Raw genomic sequence first — 20,490 nt, 5'->3', positions numbered from 1 at the left:
GTGTGTGTAAAGTCAGTTTGTGTGTGGGTGACGGCCATTTATGACTTGTTTTCCTTGCCACAGATGTTGCAGTTATCCTTTGCTGTGAGCAGCCCAGTGTGGTCACCTGATGCAGCACTCCATCACTCTTCTTCTTGGTCAAATAGCCCTCACACAGCCTAGAGGTGTGTTGGGTCATTGTCCTGTTGAAAAACAAATGATAGTCCCACGAACCAGATGGGATGGCGTATCACTTGCGAATGCTGTGGTAGCCATGCTGGTTAAGTGTGCGTTGAATTTAAAAATAATCACAGACAGTGTCACCAGCAAAGCAGCCCCACACCCCCACACCATCTCCTCCATGCTTCACGGTGGGAACCACACATGCGGAGAGCATCCGTTCACCTACTCTGCGTCTCACAAAGACACGGTGATTGGAACCAAAAATCTCAAATTTGGACTCATCAGAACAAAGGACAGATTTCCACCGGTCTAATGTTCTTTGCTCGTGTTTCTTGGCCCAAGCCAGTCTCTTCTTCTTATTGGTGTCCTTTAGCAGTGGTTTCTTGGCAGCAATTTAACCATGAAGGCCTGATTCACGTAGTCTCCTCTGAACAGTTGATGTTGAGATGTGTCTGTTATTTGAACTCTGTGAAGCATTTATTTGGGCTGCAATTTCTGAGGCTGGTAACTCTAATGAACTTATCCTCTGCAGCAGAGGTAACTCTGGGTCTTCATGAGAGCCCATCACACCTCCTATTTGAGCTGTTCTTGCCATAATATGGACTTGGTCTTTTTCCAGATAGGGGTGGTATACAGAAGATAGCCCAATCTTGTCACAGCACAACTGATTGGGTCAAACACATTAAGAAGGAAAGAAATTCCACAAATTAACTTTTAACAAGGCACACCTGTTAATTGAAATGCATTCCAGGTGACTACCTCATGAAGCTGTTTGAGAGAATGCCAAGAGTGTGCAAAGCTGTCTCAAGGCAAAGGGTGGCTACTTTGAAGAATTTCAAATATGAAATATATTTTCATTTGTTTAACACTTTTTTGGCTACTACATGATTCCATATGTGTTGTTTCATAGTTTTGATGTCTTCACTATTATTCTACAATGTAAAAATAAGGGGAAAACCCTGGAATGAGTAGGTGTGTCCAAACTTTTGACTGGTACTGTATATGTGGATACTACACCCTGAAACCAACATAGAAACCTCTGCCAGGGCAACACAGATCCTGGACTAGAGGGCATGCAAGAACATGTTGTTACAGGACTAATCCAGTGGCCTGGAGGCTCTCTCTCTCTCACACACACACACACACACGATAAAGCCTAGATAACGCTTCCATTGAAGAACACACAGGGAGGTGTTTCCACCTCACACTTTGAGTGACTATGGGCTCTGTCGGATGCTTTGAGGGGATAAAACCATATTAGCCACTGACAGTAACATAGGAAAACAGTGTTTGGGTTTCCATTCATTTGACCTCAACACCTGCAGTCAGTCAGGATTGAAGTGTTTAACCTTTGAAAATCCACGTTATAATGTGAGGATGATTTGACGGACAAAGATAAAATATACTCACATCTGGCATATCAAAGTTCTAGACGCATATCCAAACCCCACTTACACCTGGCGGTGCGTCATACATTGTAGATATAAATGGGTCTCATTTCGACGTTTTCTTCGGATTCATTTGGTCAGTGGGGAGAGATAGTTGGGGGTTTATTCTATGTTGTGCTTGGGGTTGTGAGGGAGGGTGGTTTGGGGGTTGTGGTGTGTGTGCATTTGGTTCCATTGTGAATTCCCGGAGACCCTCCCTGCTTGCCATTAATGGCATATATTAGATCATATTCCATTAGCTAATATTACGGTAGCAGATAAGAGGAATGGCCACGCTGCGTAAAGGCATTGCACAACCATGCAGGAGATGTGGCCCCCAGGGACTGTGCAGAGTTGAATTAATCATATGGACCCAGGGAGGGGCCCCACAGAAGCTGTTCAGCCGTGTGGCCAGTATTTTGTTATCTGTAACACAGTACCCTGAAATACAGGTTGTGCACTGATGATGATTTGATTGTGTAGAACGCCGTCCTTCACCTACTGTGTGGCTTGGTATGATATGCCTGACCTTGCATGTGTGAGGAATCACACACTGAGGATGCCACGGACTGAAGTGTCATCAGGCCACACTACTTGGTACCAACAATGCAGTGCTGTTGTCTGAGGTTCTGTCACAAGGTCAACACAGTGACTCACACAACCCCACCACCCAACTAACCCTCTCAGGAAAAGGCTGAAATTAAGACTTCCGTTTGGGACAGAAGTGGTAGGGGGGGGGCTGGGTTGAGGGTTGCAAGAAGGGTATTTGTGGTGCCCCTCGTCACACCTAAAGAGGCCACTCACACCCATACACACACCACACTCACCTAGCAACACTTGCACACACCATGGTCTCACAGACTCAGGAGTGAGTGATGTGGGCCTTGCCTGTACCTGCCCCTCTCCCTCAGTAGTGTCAGTTTGGCGGGAACGGATGAGGAAGAAGGGAGGGGGGTGCAGAGGGCACCTGTACAAACCTCTCTGTCACACAGGTGATGGGAGCTTAGCAGGGGGACAAAGGATTTCACCTCACCCTCTGCCACAATGCCTTCATTTTTGTGACATTAACTCGGTTACATCATTAATATGATTCCCGTGTCAGACATGCAGAGATAAATGATGAAATCAATGGTTTGTTCTTGTCATATCAGGTCTATTAGATTTAGCTAAATGTTCTGGCAGTGGTGGCTTTTTGTTTGTTTATCCGGATCTCTAAATGAAGAGTCAGTGGCTAAATCTGGCATGTTGCAAGTGTGAAGAGGGCAAACCATCGTGACCTCAACTGAAACACAGCCAGCTGAGACACACAGGGTATATTTAGCTGAGGGATCCATGTGAAGAGCATCAGGGTGGGTGCGGTGCGTCTGGGTTAGTGGCGACTTGGTTTAAGACGTAAATCACACACACTTGGATCATGCAGATGATGGATGAGGAAATAAAGGTGTCTGGTACTGCCACTACCTTGCAGTGGAGCATGACTTGCACTAAAATGCAGTAGCTTTATGCCAAAACGTGTTAGCAGATGACAGCTGATGGAACAAACCAGGCTGTGTGTGAAGGTATAATGGTTAACTGTTTTCAACACAATATGATTTGGCCAATTAGAATTGTAATTTCCGTACCACTACTGTTACTGTTCACGCTAGATCAACAGAGTAACCCACTGGCACCTGTCTCAGAGCAATCCACCATCCTTTGACTTTGTTTTCTCTCACAATGGATAACCTGTAATTTACCCTTAGCACTTAGCAAGACTAGCAGAGTAACATGAGAACATGTGAAGAATCACACAGTGTTTTCTTTGGCCACGTTCATTGGACTTGAATGGAAGGAAGGGCTTCCCTTTCAGTGGAGGTGAGCCCTGTTTCCGTGGGCTCGGTGGGCTGTGGTACAACTATGGAGAGGATCAGATATCAGAGCAATGCTGGGCTGAGCATCAGAGCATCATACCAGGTTTGAGATTGGTTTTGGGGAGGTGGTTGAACTGTGTTATAAATGAGCTGGCAGGTTTTTACACTGATTTACCAGTGTGCCGTTATGTGCCAAAAGGTGCTGGAGTTTTGAATTCTTGTACCAATGCTGCCATCTACAGATGATGAGAGTAAATGCATGCAAGACACCACTACCACACATCTGCCACCATTTCCACAATTCACTCTAACTTGTGTTATTCTTACAGTGGTTGCAGACAAAATACAGGTAAGTGCCAAAAATAAAGGAAACCCCAACATAAAGTATCTTAATAGGGCACGTGTCTGGGACTCCATCATTTTGATAAATTCCATCATTTTGTGTTTTGTTGATTGTGGTGGAAATGTTGTCTAAGCTTTCGCTCCAGAATCAATTGAGATCTGGTGACTGAAACACACACACACACTTTAAACCGCTATGCTCCTTTGGGACCCCTCTTTCAAAGTCACTGAAATCTTTTCTTCTAGCCATGGTAGCCAAAATAATGGGCAACTGGGCATTTTTATGTATGACCCTAAGCATTATGGGATGTTAATTGTTTAATTATTTCAAGAACCACCCCTATGGAAGCACCTGCTTTCAATATAGTTTTTTCGATCATTTACTCAAGTGTTTTTTTGGGTGGGCAGTTACCTGTATATTGGCACGATGAAAATATCTCAAATATCTCAATTCATTTGATTTTCCCACAAACTTCCACCTTTTAAAAGAAAAAAGGACATGCATGTTTTCCCATAACACTGCAGTAATGGAAGAAAACTGGATCAAAAGATATCCCCCAGACCAGCTGTCTTTTTTTAGTGTTTTTTTGGGGGATGGGGCCCAAACCAGCCTTGATTTCAATGTCTACAGAAGTTTCATTTTGGTCCGGATCAGACCAAATCTGAACTAATCATAGACGTCTATATTTGGTTCAGATCTGCTCCAGTCTGGACCAGCCTTGATTTCAACATCCACAGACGTCCGGTCCAGACCAACCTATATTTGGTCCAAACATAGATGTCTATAATTGGTTCGGATTTGGTCCGGTCTGGACCGCACCAAATCTGAACTAATCATAGACATCTATGTTTCACAAGTTTGGACAGTAGAGTGCAATACACTAGAGTACAGTGTAATGTACTGAATTAAACTCGACTGTCCTATACGATACCGTACTGTACAGTACTCTACTGTGATAATTGTTTGTGATGTTCAAACTTGCCAAATGTGTACTTGTTTGGGGGCAGAGCTCATTAGAATAATACACAGCATGCTTTGCGAGTGTTTGTTTTTACATTTCGGTCATTCAGCAGACACTCTTATCCAGAGCGACTGACAGTCAGTGCATTCAACTAAGGTAGATCAACAACAACATATCACAATCGTAGCAAGATAATAAACAAATCTGTAACCGTCCTTTACTGCAAATGGTATTGTTGTTCAAAGTGGTCTGTTGGCTTATTCTGTAGGTTGGACTACTTTAAACATCATCACTGTCAGTTTTAAAGCTTTTGAATGTGACAGATAGGAACAATAATACATATTCTGCTGCAATCTTCAGTTGTCTCCTCTTTCCTATATTATTGTGATATAATACTTACTTCATTGAGAATGTATGTGCAGTTGAAATTTGTCCATAGAGTCGATGACCAAAAAATACATATTTTCAACATCCGCATAAGACAAATTTTCAACGTCCATATAAGACATTGCTTCGACGTCCAGAAAATACGTATTTACAATGTTCTGAAAATACATATTTTTGATGTCGGAAAAAGATGTCTTATAACCTTTCATTCAGCACGTGTAATCCACTTGATGTCAATGTCTGGAAAAGTTGTAATTTAACTTACTGAGATTGTATATTTATATACTTTATTTGTTATAGAACATTTCGGTATTATTTGTCTAACTATGGGATTGTGAAATTGTCTCAGCTGAAGACCAAAAAGCTGCAACACAGCAAGATTGAGCTAATTGTGTTAATTGTGAATTGTGAATGTATGCGTGTGTGTTTACCGCTGTGTGTACCAGAATGTGAATCAAGAAAGGCAACCATTACCTCCCCACCCCACTCACATACAACCCCTCCATCCACCCCACACACCCCCAACTCTAACTCCACCCTCATCACCTGTCAGTCATCCACGGGTCCCTGGGTTGAGGAACACAGGCCTGTCAGAGGGACCTCCAGCAGCCCTCAAAGAAAGAACCCCCCCCCCTGCCAAAATAAGTAAAATTTAAGAAAGTCGGCCCTACTTTGCAGATCAGTCAGTAGATACCTGATTGTCACTCTGAGAGTCACAGCCTAATCCTATTGTGTCCTCTATAGGATTACTCTCTGTGGTCCCTCTCTCCCTGTGGCTGCGTGCGGGAGAAAAACCAGATTAAGGGGATTAGCTTGTATCCTCCTGACTTGTCAAGCTGGGATGTAAGGAACCATTGACTTCTGGGATATGAATGAGAGAAGTGCCTAAAAAAGAGGCAATGAAAGGCAGTGAACAAGAAAAATTCCTGAAAGAACAATGTGATTTGTTTGCTTTTGTTCCCTTTAACTGGGCTGAAAGGTTCAAAGGGCTTCCCCTGAGGAAAGGAAACCACCAAGCGCAGAGAGTGGGATAGAGAGAAGGAGAGGGAGGGAAAGATGGATGGAGGTAGAGAGAGAGAAAGAAAGGGAACTAGGGCGGGAGAAAGAAAAGGAGTGAGGGTGGGAAATAGAGAGGGAAAGAAAAAGAGAGGGGGGACAGAGGAAAAGAGAGGAAGAGATCCACATCTCACTTCTATAACAAGCATGTAGGGCTTTCTTATTTTTTGTACAATATTACATTAATGTATTGCCTTTATCATGTTCCTAGAATTGCACTATGGCAATTTGTCTTCTCCAGCCATTGATCATCATCCAGTATACACTCCCAATAGATTCCAGGAGAATGAGACATGGAATCAATCTCCATCAAGTCATCCAGAAATGAACCCTCAGCTCCATTCATAAAATGTTTTCCACACACAGCTACGTGTAGCCTACTTGGACACTGGTTCCCCACATTTCCCACTCTCCCACGCCGAATAGGTTGAAGCCACAGAGCTCTTCTCGAAGGCTCTATTTCCCTACGTGGGACCATTTTGACCTGGTTACATGTACATTGGACAACAGAGCAGCTTTTCATGAGAATAAATAGACAACGAAGTTTGCTCTTTTACGATGGGGGTCAATGGGAAATAATGTTTGTTTTCCCCAATTTATGGGCATGGTCGGGGGGAATTCCCTCTTATGACATGAATACCAACTCGAGTATGCGAATGTGCCTCAGCCAATAAAAACGTGTGATGGACAGGGCCTGCCCGGGAAGTTATATAAGGTTATAGGGTTATCATAAGGTTTTCCTTTCTCTCTGACATTTGTTTCTTTGTATAATCTAGCTGTGGAAGACCATCTCCCATGAACTGCCAGCTTTTTGAAGCTTTGAGATTCTGTATGAAAGTAAAATATATTAGTATTAATAACATATATGCCTAATATTATAATAAACATGTAATAAACAATATAGATATAACCAAAGGATAGTTTACATGCTATCTACTCTGGTACAACTATTCTACAGGTATCGAGAAAGTTTTAAACCACCATTTCCTAGTTGCTAAAATTTGAATAGTTCGCCTATTTTCAGTTTATGTGATAAAACAAGCAAGTATGGTGTAGAGAATCATTTTACCATCTAAACCAAAGTGAAATATATTTTTCCGAAGCTAAAATATTGTATTTTCAGCCTTTTGAAGCTGGTATACAAAACCAAAATTAAAGCAAAAACTAAACTTAATGGAAAACCACCCGAAAACTATCTTTTGGTACAGTATTTGTTTCATTAGTCCATTGTTGATATAGTCCCAAAATGTTTTGCCTGTCAGCAATCACGTTTTCAAGATATGTAACTTTCAAAATACCAAAATGTGGCCCATATGATGCAAATTATATTATATGATGCAAAATGCATCATACTGGCCAGATTTGAGTCATTCATCGGTGGAAAATAAATATGCTGCAAAATATATAGGCAAGTAATGAGACCAATTTATTACATCAGAAAAGGTCTCTTAGGTAAACATCAATCTGTCCCTTTGCTCCGTAAGGTGAGACTGCATCCGAAATAGAAGGCTGGACCACAAGGGAAGGTGCAGTTTGTGGATGGGACATTTTACCCTTCACTGCAGTAGTTTGCATTCTCCTGTGCTTTCTGGACTTCCTCATGCCTTCACTCAGCTCCTCCTTGGGTTTGAAAGCACTATATTGTGGAAGCATGGCAGCGGGAAGATGTTTTGGGTTGGGGGTACTGAGGAGTATTTTTTTCTGCTAATACAGGAGTAATGCCTATTTTTTCATAATTTTTTTTCAGGGGGTGCTGCAGCGCCCACAACATCCCTACTCCCCGCAGCTATGGGTGGAAGGTGCTTCTCCTGTGGGCGAGACATAACAATTCTAACGTAGTAACTTTTATTGGATCGCCATGAACACATATGTACACACAAAATATTTCATTTGTTTACAAATGGCGACAATAAAATTAACCTAACACAAAAATAAGTGATCCACATGACAAATCTCTTGATTGACCATTGATTTACTGTAATTTATGAAATAGAGTGTAAACAGTGATTAACAAATATAACAAGGTATAACAATATGAGCACTACTTACCCAACATCTCGTCAAGTGTAGATCTCTTGACTTAACGGCTAAGAATACCCCCCCGTGTACACTTAAGAAAGAGGTAGTGCTCTTCAGAAGGAAGGAGGGAGTGTAGTGACCTTAACCCAACACCTAGCAACCTCATCAAGAGGTTCCAATTCTCTCGGTGTAACTGCTAAGGTGTTGGGATGTCAGTCGCTGGACACACGTTTGAGTCCTAGTCAGGTCTACCCCTCGAATTCACTATGGTGTTATTAAATGGGCACACTATTCCCTATGGGCCAGGTCAAAAGCAGTGCACTATGTAGGGAATTGGGTACCATTTGGGAGTCAGTGTTTGTTCACGTTACGGGACTGTTTCGGTTTTCTTATCTATGCACTTTGTTATTTTTGTATTGTTGTCGTGTTCAGTATTATTAAATAATATGGACACTTACCACGCTGCGCATTGGTCTGACATTTCTTACTCCTCGTCAAATGAGGAGGACGAATTCCGTTTCATGGAGAAAATGTGCTTTTAATTAGCTGAATTCATTGATCACATACACACACCCTGACCGACACATCCCGTGTCTGACACAGCTCACTAATTGGTCTTTTCACCAATCAAATCTGGAAAAGATCTGATGTGATAGATCTGATGTGATTGGTCAAAATACCAATTAGTGGAAAAAAATATCAGAATTGGGCTGCCTGTCTAAACAAAGCCATAGTGTACCACAACCAAAAACATACAATATTATACATTCAAAAAGTTGGCCCAACTAAATACAGTGCATTAGGAAAGTTTTCAGACCCCTGGAGTTTTACACATTTTGTTACGTAACTGCCTTATTCTAAATTGGATATCTATGCTGCAATAGTCTATGTGCTGGGTGGCGAGGGTCGGTTTGTTATATCTGGTGTATGCTCCCTCTAATTCTCTCCCTCTCTCCCTCCCCTCCCGGAGGACCTGAGCCCTAGGATCATGCCTTAGGACTACCTGGCCTGATGACTCCTGGCTGTCCCCAGTCCACCTGGTCATGCTGCTGCTCCAGTTTCAACTGTTCTGCCTGTGGCTATGGAACCCTGACCTGTTCACTGGACGTGCTACCTTGTCCTGGACCTGTTGTTTTTGTCTCTCTCTCTTTCTCTCTCTCCCGCTGTCTCGACCTCTGAATGCTCGACAATGAAAAGCCAACTGACATGTACTCCTGAGGTACTGATCTGTTGCACCCTCTACAACCACTGTGATTATTATTTGACCCTGCTGGTCATCTATGAACGTTTGAAAATCTTGAAGAACAATCTGTCCTTAATTGACATGTACTCATATAATCTCCACCCGGTACAGCCAGAAGAGGACAGGCCACCCCTCAGAACCTGGTTCTTCTCTAGGTTTCCTCCTAGGTGCTTCTACATCTGTATTGCTTACTGTCTGGGGTTTTAGGCTGGGTTTCTGTATAGGACTTTGCGACATCTGATGTAAAAAGGGCTTTATAAATACATTTGATTGATGAAATAGTTTTTCCCCCTCATCAATCTACACACAATACCCCATAATGACGAAGCAAAATTCGGATATTAAACTCAGCAAAAAAACGTCCTCTAAACTGTATTTATTTTCAGCAAACTTAACATGTGTAAATATTTGTATGAACATAACAAGATTCAACAACTGAGACATAAACTGAACAAGTTCCACAGACATGTGACTAACAGAAATGGAATATTATGTCCCTGAACAAAGGGGGGTTCAAAATCAAAAGTAACAGTCAGTATCTGGTGTGGCCACCAGCTGCATTAAGTACTGCAGTGCATCTCCTCCTCATGGACTGCACCAGATTTGCCAGTTCTTGCTGTGAGATGTTACCCCACTCTTCCACCAAGGCACCTGCAAGTTCCCGGACATTTCTAGGGGGAATGGCCCTAGCCCTCACCCTCCTATCCAACAGGTCCCAGACGTGCTCAATGGGATTGAGATCCGGGCTCTTCGCTGGCCATGGTGGAACACTGACATTCCTGTCTTGCAGGAAATCACGCACAGAACGAGCAGTATGGCTGGTGGCATTGTCATGCTGGAGGGTCATGTCAGGATGAGCCTGCAGGAAGGGTACCACATGAGAGAGGAGGATGTCTTCCCTGTAAAGCACAGCGTTGAGATTGCCTGCAATGACAACAAGCTCAGTCCGATGATGCTGTGACACACTGCACCAGACCATGACGGACCCTCAACCTCCAAATCGATCCCGCTCCAGAGTACAGGCCTCGGTGTAACACTCATTCCTTCGACAATAAAAGCAAATCCGACCATCACCCTTGGTGAGACAAAACCGTGACTTGCCAGTGAAGAGCATTTTTTGCCAGTCTAGTCCAGCGATGGTGGGTTTGTGCCCATAGGCGACGTTGTTGCCGGTGATGTCTGGTGAGGACCTGCCTTACAACAGGCCTACGAGCCCTCAGTCCAGCCTGTCTCAGCCTATTGCGGACAGTCTGAGCACTGATGGAGGGATTGTGCGTTCCTGGTGTAACTCGGGTAGTTGTTGTTGCCATCCTGTACCTGTCGCACAGGTGTGATGTTTGGATGTACCGATCCTGTGCTGGTGTTGTTACACGTGGTCTGCCACTGCGAGGACGATCAGCTGTCCGTCTTGTCTCCCTGTAGCGCTGTCTTAGGCGTCTCACAGTACGGATATTGCAATTTATTGCCCTGGCCACATCTGCAGTCCTCATGCCTCCTTGCAGCATTACTAAGGCACATTCACGCAGATCAGCAGGGACCCTGGGCATCTTTCTTTTGGTGTTTTTCAGAGTCAGTAGAAAGGCCTCTTTAGTGTCCTAAGTCTTCATAACTGTGACCTTAATTGCCTACCGTCTGTAAGCGGTTAGTGTCTTAACGACCGTTCCACAGATGCATGATCATTAATTGTTTATGGTTCATTGAACAAGCATGGGAAACAGTGTTTAAACCCTTTACAATGAAGATCTGTGAAGTTAATTGGATTTTTACGAATTATCTTTGAAAGACAGGGTCCAGAAAAAGGGACGTTTCTTTTTTTGCTGAGTTTATAAATTTAAATTAAAGGTTTTTTTAAATGAAAATATTCATTTACAAAAGTATTCAGACCCTTTGCTATGAGACTCAAAATTGAGCTCAGGTAAATCCTGTTTCCATTGATCATCCTTGAGATGTTTCTACAACTTGATTGGAGTCCACCTGTGGTAAATGCAATTAATTGGACATGATTTGGAAAGGCACACACCAGTGGAGGCTCCTCAGAGGAGGAAGGGGAGGACCATCCTCCTCAGTGAAATTTCATTTTTTTTTTAATTGTGAAACATAAAAAAAGTGATAATTTTTAGATAAAACTATACTAAATGTATTCATATGTCACGAAATAATTGGTTAAAATACACTGTTTTGCAATGAAGGTCTTCAGTAACTTCAACAGCACTGTCTGGGCTAGCACCATGGTGTGGCCAGAGGACAGCTAGCTTCCATCCTTCTCTGGCTACATTGACTTTAATACAAAACCTAGGAGGCTGGTATGCCTCACCCCCTTCCATAGACATACATGGTAATTATGACCACTTCCAGAGGACGTCCTCCAACCAATCAAAGCTTTTGCAGTATGAACTGACATGTTCATCCAATCCTAGATGTAGGATCAGAGAATGAATCTAGTGAGTTGTATTGGGATTGTGCCACAGAGCATTATGGGCGTTCTATGTGTGGAGAATCTTGGTGACATTGTTGGATAGAGATTAAGAGTGAAGAGTGATAGTTGAGTATTTTTGGGACATTTTTCAATTCAAATGAGTTTTTTCAAATTACAGGAGATGGAGGAGGTATATTATACATTGTTTTTTTTGGTTTAGAACTGTATTTTTGTGTCCAGTTAGTGCAATTTATTTAAATTTGCCTTGCTAACTTCGGTAGATGGCTAGCTATCAGTGCGAGCGTGCATGTCTCTCCGCCAGAATGGTAGATTGGCCAACGCTGCTGAAAATGTTGTGGACTTTTTGTTGAAGAATCCCTTTCATTCTCTGAGGTACACGGAAAAGGTGCGAATTAAAAGCGAGGGTCGTCCTCTGCCTCAGATCAGTTTCATGAAGAAGGATGAAAAGGTGAGGGCGTTTAATACCAACTGGTATCAAATGTATAGCTGGTTAATAGGGAGCCTATCATCAAGCCGCCTGTAATTAAGATTCTTTACACGCTGAACATCTTTTCTGGGATGTCGAAAACAATTCAGAATGATTTGATAACTTCCATCACATCATCCATTAAAAGTTACATTAAAGAGAGAGGTTGACGCATCACACTTTTTTTTGCGTGTGCTCAAGTAGGCTTTGCACTTTCCTCCTGTATTTATTTAGCAAAGATGATAACGAAGGCTACGTATGTATCCACGGTTATGTGAACTATATGTATCACTCCGCAGCGGAGGGATACATCCGAGGTGAGGATTTACAGATGTACTCCTGTGTACATGTCACGCCCTGGCCTTAGTATTCTTTGTTTTCTTGATTATTTTAGTTAGGTCAGGGTGTGACATGGGGAATGTTTATGTTTTGTTAGTTTTGGGTGTTTATATGGTAAAGGGGTTATGGGGTGTAGTATATGGGTTTGTGTTGAGTGTAGATGTCTAGCGTTGTCTATGTATGTTTAGTTGTCTAGGAGAGTCTATGGTTACCTGAATGAGTTCCCAATTAGAGACAGCTGATTTCGGTTGTCTCTGATTGGGAGCCTTATTTAGGGTAGCCATAGGCTCTCATTGGTTGTGAGTAATTGTCTATGTAGAACGTTTGTAGCCTGTATGTATGTGCACAACGTTTGTAGCTTCACAGTCGTTTTGTTATTTTGTTAAAGTGTTTCGTGTTTATTGTTTGTCATCTTTTAAAATAAAAGAAGATGGCTTATTTTCCAACTGCTGCATTTTGGTCCGTCAATCCTCCACACGATCGTGACAGTACACCTGTGTCACGGCTGGGGTTCGCCCCTATATATAGACCACATGGCAAGGATACAAGTTCTCTACATAATTTTTGAGGCGCCTCTAGCACCGTAGAGGATTGGAGTGATACATATAGCTCACATAACCGTGGTTACATACGTAACCTTCGTTATGTTTCACTATATTGGATCACTCCAATATATTGGTATACCTGTACCAGATTTAGTCGGTGCTAGAGGGACCTGGCCAGCCAAAGCCACCATACTAATGGATGCACACGGAGTCGTAGTGTAATGCTAACAAAACACAAGTACGATAAACCATGGAAGAAAGATACAGGTCAACCCCGCGCAGAAAGTGGAGCACTAAAAAGGAAGGGCTGGCCTTGTTGACACAGGTGTACACTGGAGTACATCTGTAAATCCTCACCTCGGATACCAATTTTGTGAAACATCACACATAATCACTCCAGACAGACAAGCAAAAACTCATGACATAAATGTTGCAGCAGCCCAGGCTACACCTAAACGTAAGACATCTGACATGCTGTATGGGATGAAAACTAGACTATTTTTCTGTTTGATCAACTGTAGGCTACTAATAAGAGCAGCTGCATACAGCCTATGCGCCCTGTCCATCTGGTCAGGGTAACTAATTGGTAGCGTTATGTATTTATAGTCCATTTGTGTGTCAGGAAAAAATGTGAATGTGATCAAATTTAGATTATAATCAAAATTGAGCTGGCTAGGCTGCCTATATGTTTTTAATCCAAAATTATTCCCTGGAATGAACTAATCACCATAATAGTGATGGCAGATGTGAGTCCTTTTTTAACAAGGCCTACAGTTACATAGGCCTGCATGATGCAAACATGCACAAAGCAAGCTGAGCCCTGTAAGTTTTATTGTCTATCAGTTGTTGTCTCTGTGTCTGGGTAGAGGAAATCCCCCTCCTAATCTAGTCTAAATGTAATTTATATGAACAAATATAAGGTAGCTGCATTTTGAAAGGGTTCATCCCCCCAGTGCCAGGAGTTTTTTAAAACCATGTGATTTGATGAAGAAAAACTGGTCCCATCATAGCCCATATGAAACATTTTTACAACTGATTAATCACTGTCATACCTTATAGGGTCCAGAGATTTCCTAGTTAGGTTAACATATAAGGAAAAAAATCCAGGCCCCAGGAAGGAAAAATTGCCCCACCGCTCTGGGACCTATGGTGCCACCAGTCTGCTTGCAGTTGTCAGTTATCGTCAGGTATGTGGATGATCAGGGCGCTATTCAGGAACGTTTCTTGAGCTACTTTGATGTGTCAAGTGGGCGAGATGCGCAGTCTGCGTTCGATTTGATGAATTTTGAGATGTCTGAGTTTAACTTCATTAAAGAAGCTCGTTATCCAAACCTAAGATGCCACAGCTGTAATGGAATGTATCTGCTATTTGTATTTAGCTTAGTCCTCTCATGTTCCCTGATTAAGAGGTGATGACTACTCCACTCCACTACCATTGTCAACTCTCTCCTGACATGAACTGAAGCCATGACGTTTCATGTGCCCGCTCATCCACTGGCACGTTGAATGTTTCCCTTCCAAGCACTGTGAGTACCCCTGTCAATTTTCTCTCATTACTGTATGTAGATTCAATCTCATACACAATCACATTATTACACATCAAATATTTTACTTCTTGCTTGGACTAACCCATTCTTAGCTCTTTTGTCTAACTGTGTAGTGTCTTGTGTTATTGTTTTTTGTCTTCCCAGTAAAATTCTGTCCTGCACTGGTCAAGCCTCTGAATACCTCAACTCATGCCTCATACCCTCATTCAGTCACTGTTGTGTTCCCTTTCCAACACTGTGTAAGTAGCCCTCTCATTCTCATTCCCCATAATATTGTACTGTAAATGTCTTTATTAAATGCTTTAGGTTAAAATCATTCGTCTTTGCCGATTTTTGAAACACACTTTGTGGTCTCCGTGCCTATACCGTGGGCCTCCATCATTCTTAAATGGAAGAAGTTTGGAACCATCAACACACTTCCTAGAGGTGGCCGCTCGGCCAAACTGAGCATTCGGGGGGAGAAGGATCTTGGTCAGGGATGTGACTAAGAGCCCGATGGTCACTCTGACAGAGCTCCAGAGTTCCTCTGTGGAGATGGGATAACCTTCCAGCAGGACAACCATCTCTGCAGCACTCCACCAATCAGGTATTTTTGGTGGGGTGGCCAGAAGGAAGCCACTCCTCAGTAAAAGGCACATTACATTTACATTACATTTAAGTCATTTAGCAGACGCTCTTATCCAGAGCGACTTACAAATTGGTGCATTCACCTTATGACATCCAGTGGAACAGCCACTTTACAACAGTGCATCTAAATCTTTTAAGGGGGGGGGGGGGGGGGGGTCAGAAGGATTACTTTATCCTATCCTAGGTATTCCTTAAAGAGGTGGGGTTTCAGGTGTCTCCGGAAGGTGGTGATTGACTCCGCTGTCCTGGCGTCGTGAGGGAGTTTGTTCCACCATTGGGGTGCCAGAGCAGCGAACAGTTTTGACTGGGCTGAGCGGGAACTGTACTTCCTCAGTGGTAGGGAGGCGAGCAGGCCAGAGGTGGATGAACGCAGTGCCCTTGTTTGGGTGTAGGGCCTGATCAGAGCCTGGAGGTACTGAGGTGCCGTTCCCCTCACAGCTCCGTAGGCAAGCACCATGGTCTTGTAGCGGATGCGAGCTTCAACTGGAAGCCAGTGGAGAGAGCGGAGGAGCGGGGTGACGTGAGAGAACTTGGGAAGGTTGAACACCAGACGGGCTGCGGCGTTCTGGATGAGTTGTAGGGGTTTAATGGCACAGGCAGGGAGCCCAGCCAACAGCGAGTTGCAGTAATCCAGACGGGAGATGACAAGTGCCTGGATTAGGACCTGCGCCGCTTCCTGTGTGAGGCAGGGTCGTACTCTGCGGATGTTGTAGAGCATGAACCTACAGGAACGGGCCACCGCCTTGATGTTAGTTGAGAACGACAGGGTGTTGTCCAGGATCACGCCAAGGTTCTTAGCGCTCTGGGAGGAGGACACAATGGAGTTGTCAACCGTGATGGCGAGATCATGGAACGGGCAGTCCTTCCCCGGGAGGAAGAGCAGCTCCGTCTTGCCGAGGTTCAGCTTGAGGTGGTGATCCGTCATCCACACTGATATGTCTGCCAGACATGCAGAGATGCGATTCGCCGCCTGGTCATCAGAAGGGGGAAAGGAGAAGATTAATTGTGTGTCGTCTGCATAGCAATGATAGGAGAGACCATGTGAGGTTATGACAGAGCCAAGTGACTTGGTGTATAGCGAGAATAGGAGAGGGCCTAGAACAGAGCCCTGGGGGACACCAGTGGTGAGAGCGTGTGGTGAGGAGACAGATTCTCGCCACGCCACCTGGTAGGAGCGACCTGTCAGGTAGGACGCAATCCAAGCGTGGGCCGCGCCGGAGATGCCCAACTCGGAGAGGGTGGAGAGGAGGATCTGATGGTTCACAGTGTCGAAGGCAGCCGATAGGTCTAGAAGGATGAGAGCAGAGGAGAGAGAGTTAGCTTTAGCAGTGCGGAGCGCCTCCGTGATACAGAGAAGAGCAGTCTCAGTTGAATGACTAGTCTTGAAACCTGACTGATTTGGATCAAGAAGGTCATTCTGAGAGAGATAGCAGGAGAGCTGGCCAAGGACGGCACGTTCAAGAGTTTTGGAGAGAAAAGAAAGAAGGGATACTGGTCTGTAGTTGTTGACATCGGAGGGATCGAGTGTAGGTTTTTTCAGAAGGGGTGCAACTCTCGCTCTCTTGAAGACGGAAGGGACGTAGCCAGTGGTCAGGGATGAGTTGATGAGCGAGGTGAGGTAAGGGAGAAGGTCTCCGGAAATGGTCTTGAGAAGAGAGGAGGGGATAGGGTCAAGCGGGCAGGTTGTTGGGCGGCCGGCCGTCACAAGACGCGAGATTTCATCTGGAGAGAGAGGGGAGAAAGAGGTCAGAGCACAGGGTAGGGCAGTGTGAGCAGAACCAGCGATGTCGTTTGACTTAGCAAACGAGGATCGGATGTCGTCGACCTTCTTTTCAAAATGGTTGACGAAGTCATCTGCAGAGAGGGAGGAGGGGGGGGGGGGGAGGATTCAGGAGGGAGGAGAAGGTGGCAAAGAGCTTCCTAGGGTTAGAGGCAGATGCTTGGAATTTAGAGTGGTAGAAAGTGGCTTTAGCAGCAGAGACAGAAGAGGAAAATGTAGAGAGGAGGGAGTGAAAGGATGCCAGGTCCGCAGGGAGGCGAGTTTTCCTCCATTTCCGCTCGGCTGCCCGGAGCCCTGTTCTGTGAGCTCGCAATGAGTCGTCGAGCCACGGAGCGGGAGGGGAGGACCGAGCCGGCCTGGAGGATAGGGGACATAGAGAGTCAAAGGATGCAGAAAGGGAGGAGAGGAGGGTTGAGGAGGCAGAATCAGGAGATAGGTTGGAGAAGGTTTGAGCAGAGGGGAGAGATGATAGGATGGAAGAGGAGAGAGTAGCGGGGGAGAGAGAGCGAAGGTTGGGACGGCGCGATACCATCCGAGTAGGGGCAGTGTGGGAAGTGTTGGATGAGAACGAGAGGGAAAAGGATACAAGGTAGTGGTCGGAGACTTGGAGGGGAGTTGCAATGTGGTTAGTGGAAGAACAGCATCTAGTAAAGATGAGGTCAAGCGTATTGCCTGCCTTGTGAGTAGGGGGGGAAGGTGAGAGGGTGAGGTCAAAAGAGGAGAGGAGTGGAAAGAAGGAGGCAGAGAGGAATGAGTCAAAGGTAGACGTGGGGAGGTTAAAGTCGCCCAGAACTGTGAGAGGTGAGCCGTCCTCAGGAAAGGAGCTTATCAAGGCATCAAGCTCATTGATGAACTCTCCGAGGGAACCTGGAGGGCGATAAATGATAAGGATGTTAAGCTTGAAAGGGCTGGTAACTGTGACAGCATGGAATTCAAAGGAGGCGATAGACAGATGGGTAAGGGGAGAAAGAGAGAATGACCACTTGGGAGAGATGAGGATCCCGGTGCCACCACCCCGCTGACCAGCTGCTCTCGGGGTGTGCGAGAACACGTGGGCGGACGAAGAGAGAGCAGTAGGAGTAGCAGTGTTATCTGTGGTGATCCATTTTTCCGTCAGTGCCAAGAAGTCGAGGGACTGGAGGGAGGCATAGGCTGAGATGAACTCTGCCTTGTTGGCCGCAGATCGGCAGTTCCAGAGGCTACCGGAGACCTGGAACTCCACGTGGGTCGTGCGCGCTGGGACCACCAGATTAGGGTGGCCGCGGCCACGCGGTGTGAAGCGTTTGTATGGTCTGTGCAGAGAGGAGAGAACAGTGATAGACAGACACATAGTTGACAGGCTACAGGAGAGGCTACGCTAATGCAAAGGAGATTGGAATGACAAGTGGACTACACGTCTCGAATGTTCAGAAAGTTAAGCTTACGTGGCAAGAATCTTATTGACTAAAATGATTAAAATGATACAGTACTGCTGAAGTAGGCTAGTTGGCAGTGGCTGCGTTGTTGACACTACACTAATCAAGTCGTTCCGTTGAGTGTAATAGTTTCTACAGTGCTGCTACAGTGCTGCTATTCGGTGGCTAGCTGGCTAGCTAGCAGTGTTGATTACGTTACGTTGCGTTAAAAGAACGACAATAGCTGGCTAGCTAACCTAGAAAATCGCTCTAGACTACACAATTATCTTTGATACAAAGACGGCTATGTAGCTAGCTATGTAGCTATGTAGCTATGTAGCTAGCTACGATCAAACAAATCAAACCGTTGTACTGTAATGAAATGAAATGAGAATGTGATACTACCTGTGGAGCGAAGCGGAATGCGACCGGGTTGTTGAGTGCGGAAGTTCTATTCGGTAGACGTTGGCTAGCTGTTGGCTAGCTAGCAGTGTTTCCTACGTTAAAACCTCTACAGAGTACCTAACCCGGATCCGGGAGCACCCCCCACCCCCCCCACACTGATTAGCATCGCTAGCATAGCGTCACAATTAAATAGTAGCATCTAAATATCATTAAATCACAAGTCCAAGACACCCAATGAACGACACAGATCTTGTGAATAAAACCACCATTTCAGATTTTTTAAATGTTTTACAGGGAAGACACAATATGTAAATCTATTAGCTAAACACGTTAGCAAAAGATACCATTTTCTTACTCCAACAGTTTCTTACTCCATCAGGTGCTATCACCAATTCGGCTAAACTAAGATATTGATAGCCACTAACCAACAAACAAATTCATAAGATGACAGTCTGATAACATATTTATGGTATAGTATAGTTTTTTTTTTTTAAATGTGCATTTTTCAGGTATAAATCACAGTTCTACATTGCAGCTGCAATCTGATATAGTGCTGATGCAGCTAGAACAATTACAGAGACCAACGTTATATAACTAATTACTTGTCTTAAAACATTTCAGAAAAAATACACAGCGTACAGACATTGAAAGCCCAACATCTGGTGAATCCAAACAATATTTCAGATTTATTAAATGTTTTATAGCGAAAACAAAATGTAGCGCTAAATTAGCATAGCCACGCCAGCCAGAACCAGCTGGGCGCGCCCGACCAGTTCACATGCACGACAGATATATGAAATAACATCGTAAATTGGGTCTTACTATTGCTGATCTTTCATCAGAATGTTGATCAAGGTGTCCTTAGTCCTGATGAGTCGTTCAATCCATTCACAATGGCAACTTTCCCTTTTCATTTAGCCTGGGTACTGGTCGACTGGCACGGTCCCTGTCCAAAGTTAAAAAACTCACAGAACGGAACACGGCAAAACTCCCGAAAAAATTCAAATAATCTGATTAAACTATATTGAAAAAACATACATTACGATGATATGGTCACATGTATCAAACAAACTTCGAGACGGAGATAGTTTTCATCCGTAACGTCAGCATAACAAACGACAATTGCACCTCTAAAACGCGCGTTTCAGAAAACCGGAAGTTGTCGGTCACGCTAAAGAAATAGGTCTTATTTCACGTCAGTACAAGATAAACAAAAAATTTCTCCTCTGACGTCTTCCTGACACCCAGAGGAAGCCGAATGAAGTGTGTTTCGGGTCATAGGTGGCGTGACCATATATAGGCAGAGCGTTGAAGCGAGCATACACATCTTGCAATCTTCTTCCTGCTCAGGGAAAGTGCTGTGAAATGACCTGTGTTTCACTCAGAGACAAAATTGGAACGGTTTTAGAAACCATAGCTTGTTTTCTATCCAATGGTATATGGTTATATGCATATAGTAACAGCAATAATTGAATAAGAGGCAGTTTTATCTGTAGAGGCAA

The 20,490-nt window shown here is 44.2% G+C and overlaps 1 pseudogene; it reads left to right on the top strand.

Moving 5' to 3' along the window:
* Positions 1–12,513, top strand: part of LOC129851644 (F-box/WD repeat-containing protein 4-like) — a 42,240-nt pseudogene extending 29,727 nt beyond the window's left edge.
* The last annotated feature ends 7,977 nt before the right edge of the window (positions 12,514–20,490 follow it).

Source organism: Salvelinus fontinalis, chromosome 1, assembly GCF_029448725.1.
Source record: "Salvelinus fontinalis isolate EN_2023a chromosome 1, ASM2944872v1, whole genome shotgun sequence".
NCBI classification, from domain to species: domain Eukaryota; kingdom Metazoa; phylum Chordata; class Actinopteri; order Salmoniformes; family Salmonidae; genus Salvelinus; species Salvelinus fontinalis.
Note: the sequence above shows the minus strand (reverse complement) of the source record. Positions and strands in the feature narration are given on the sequence as shown.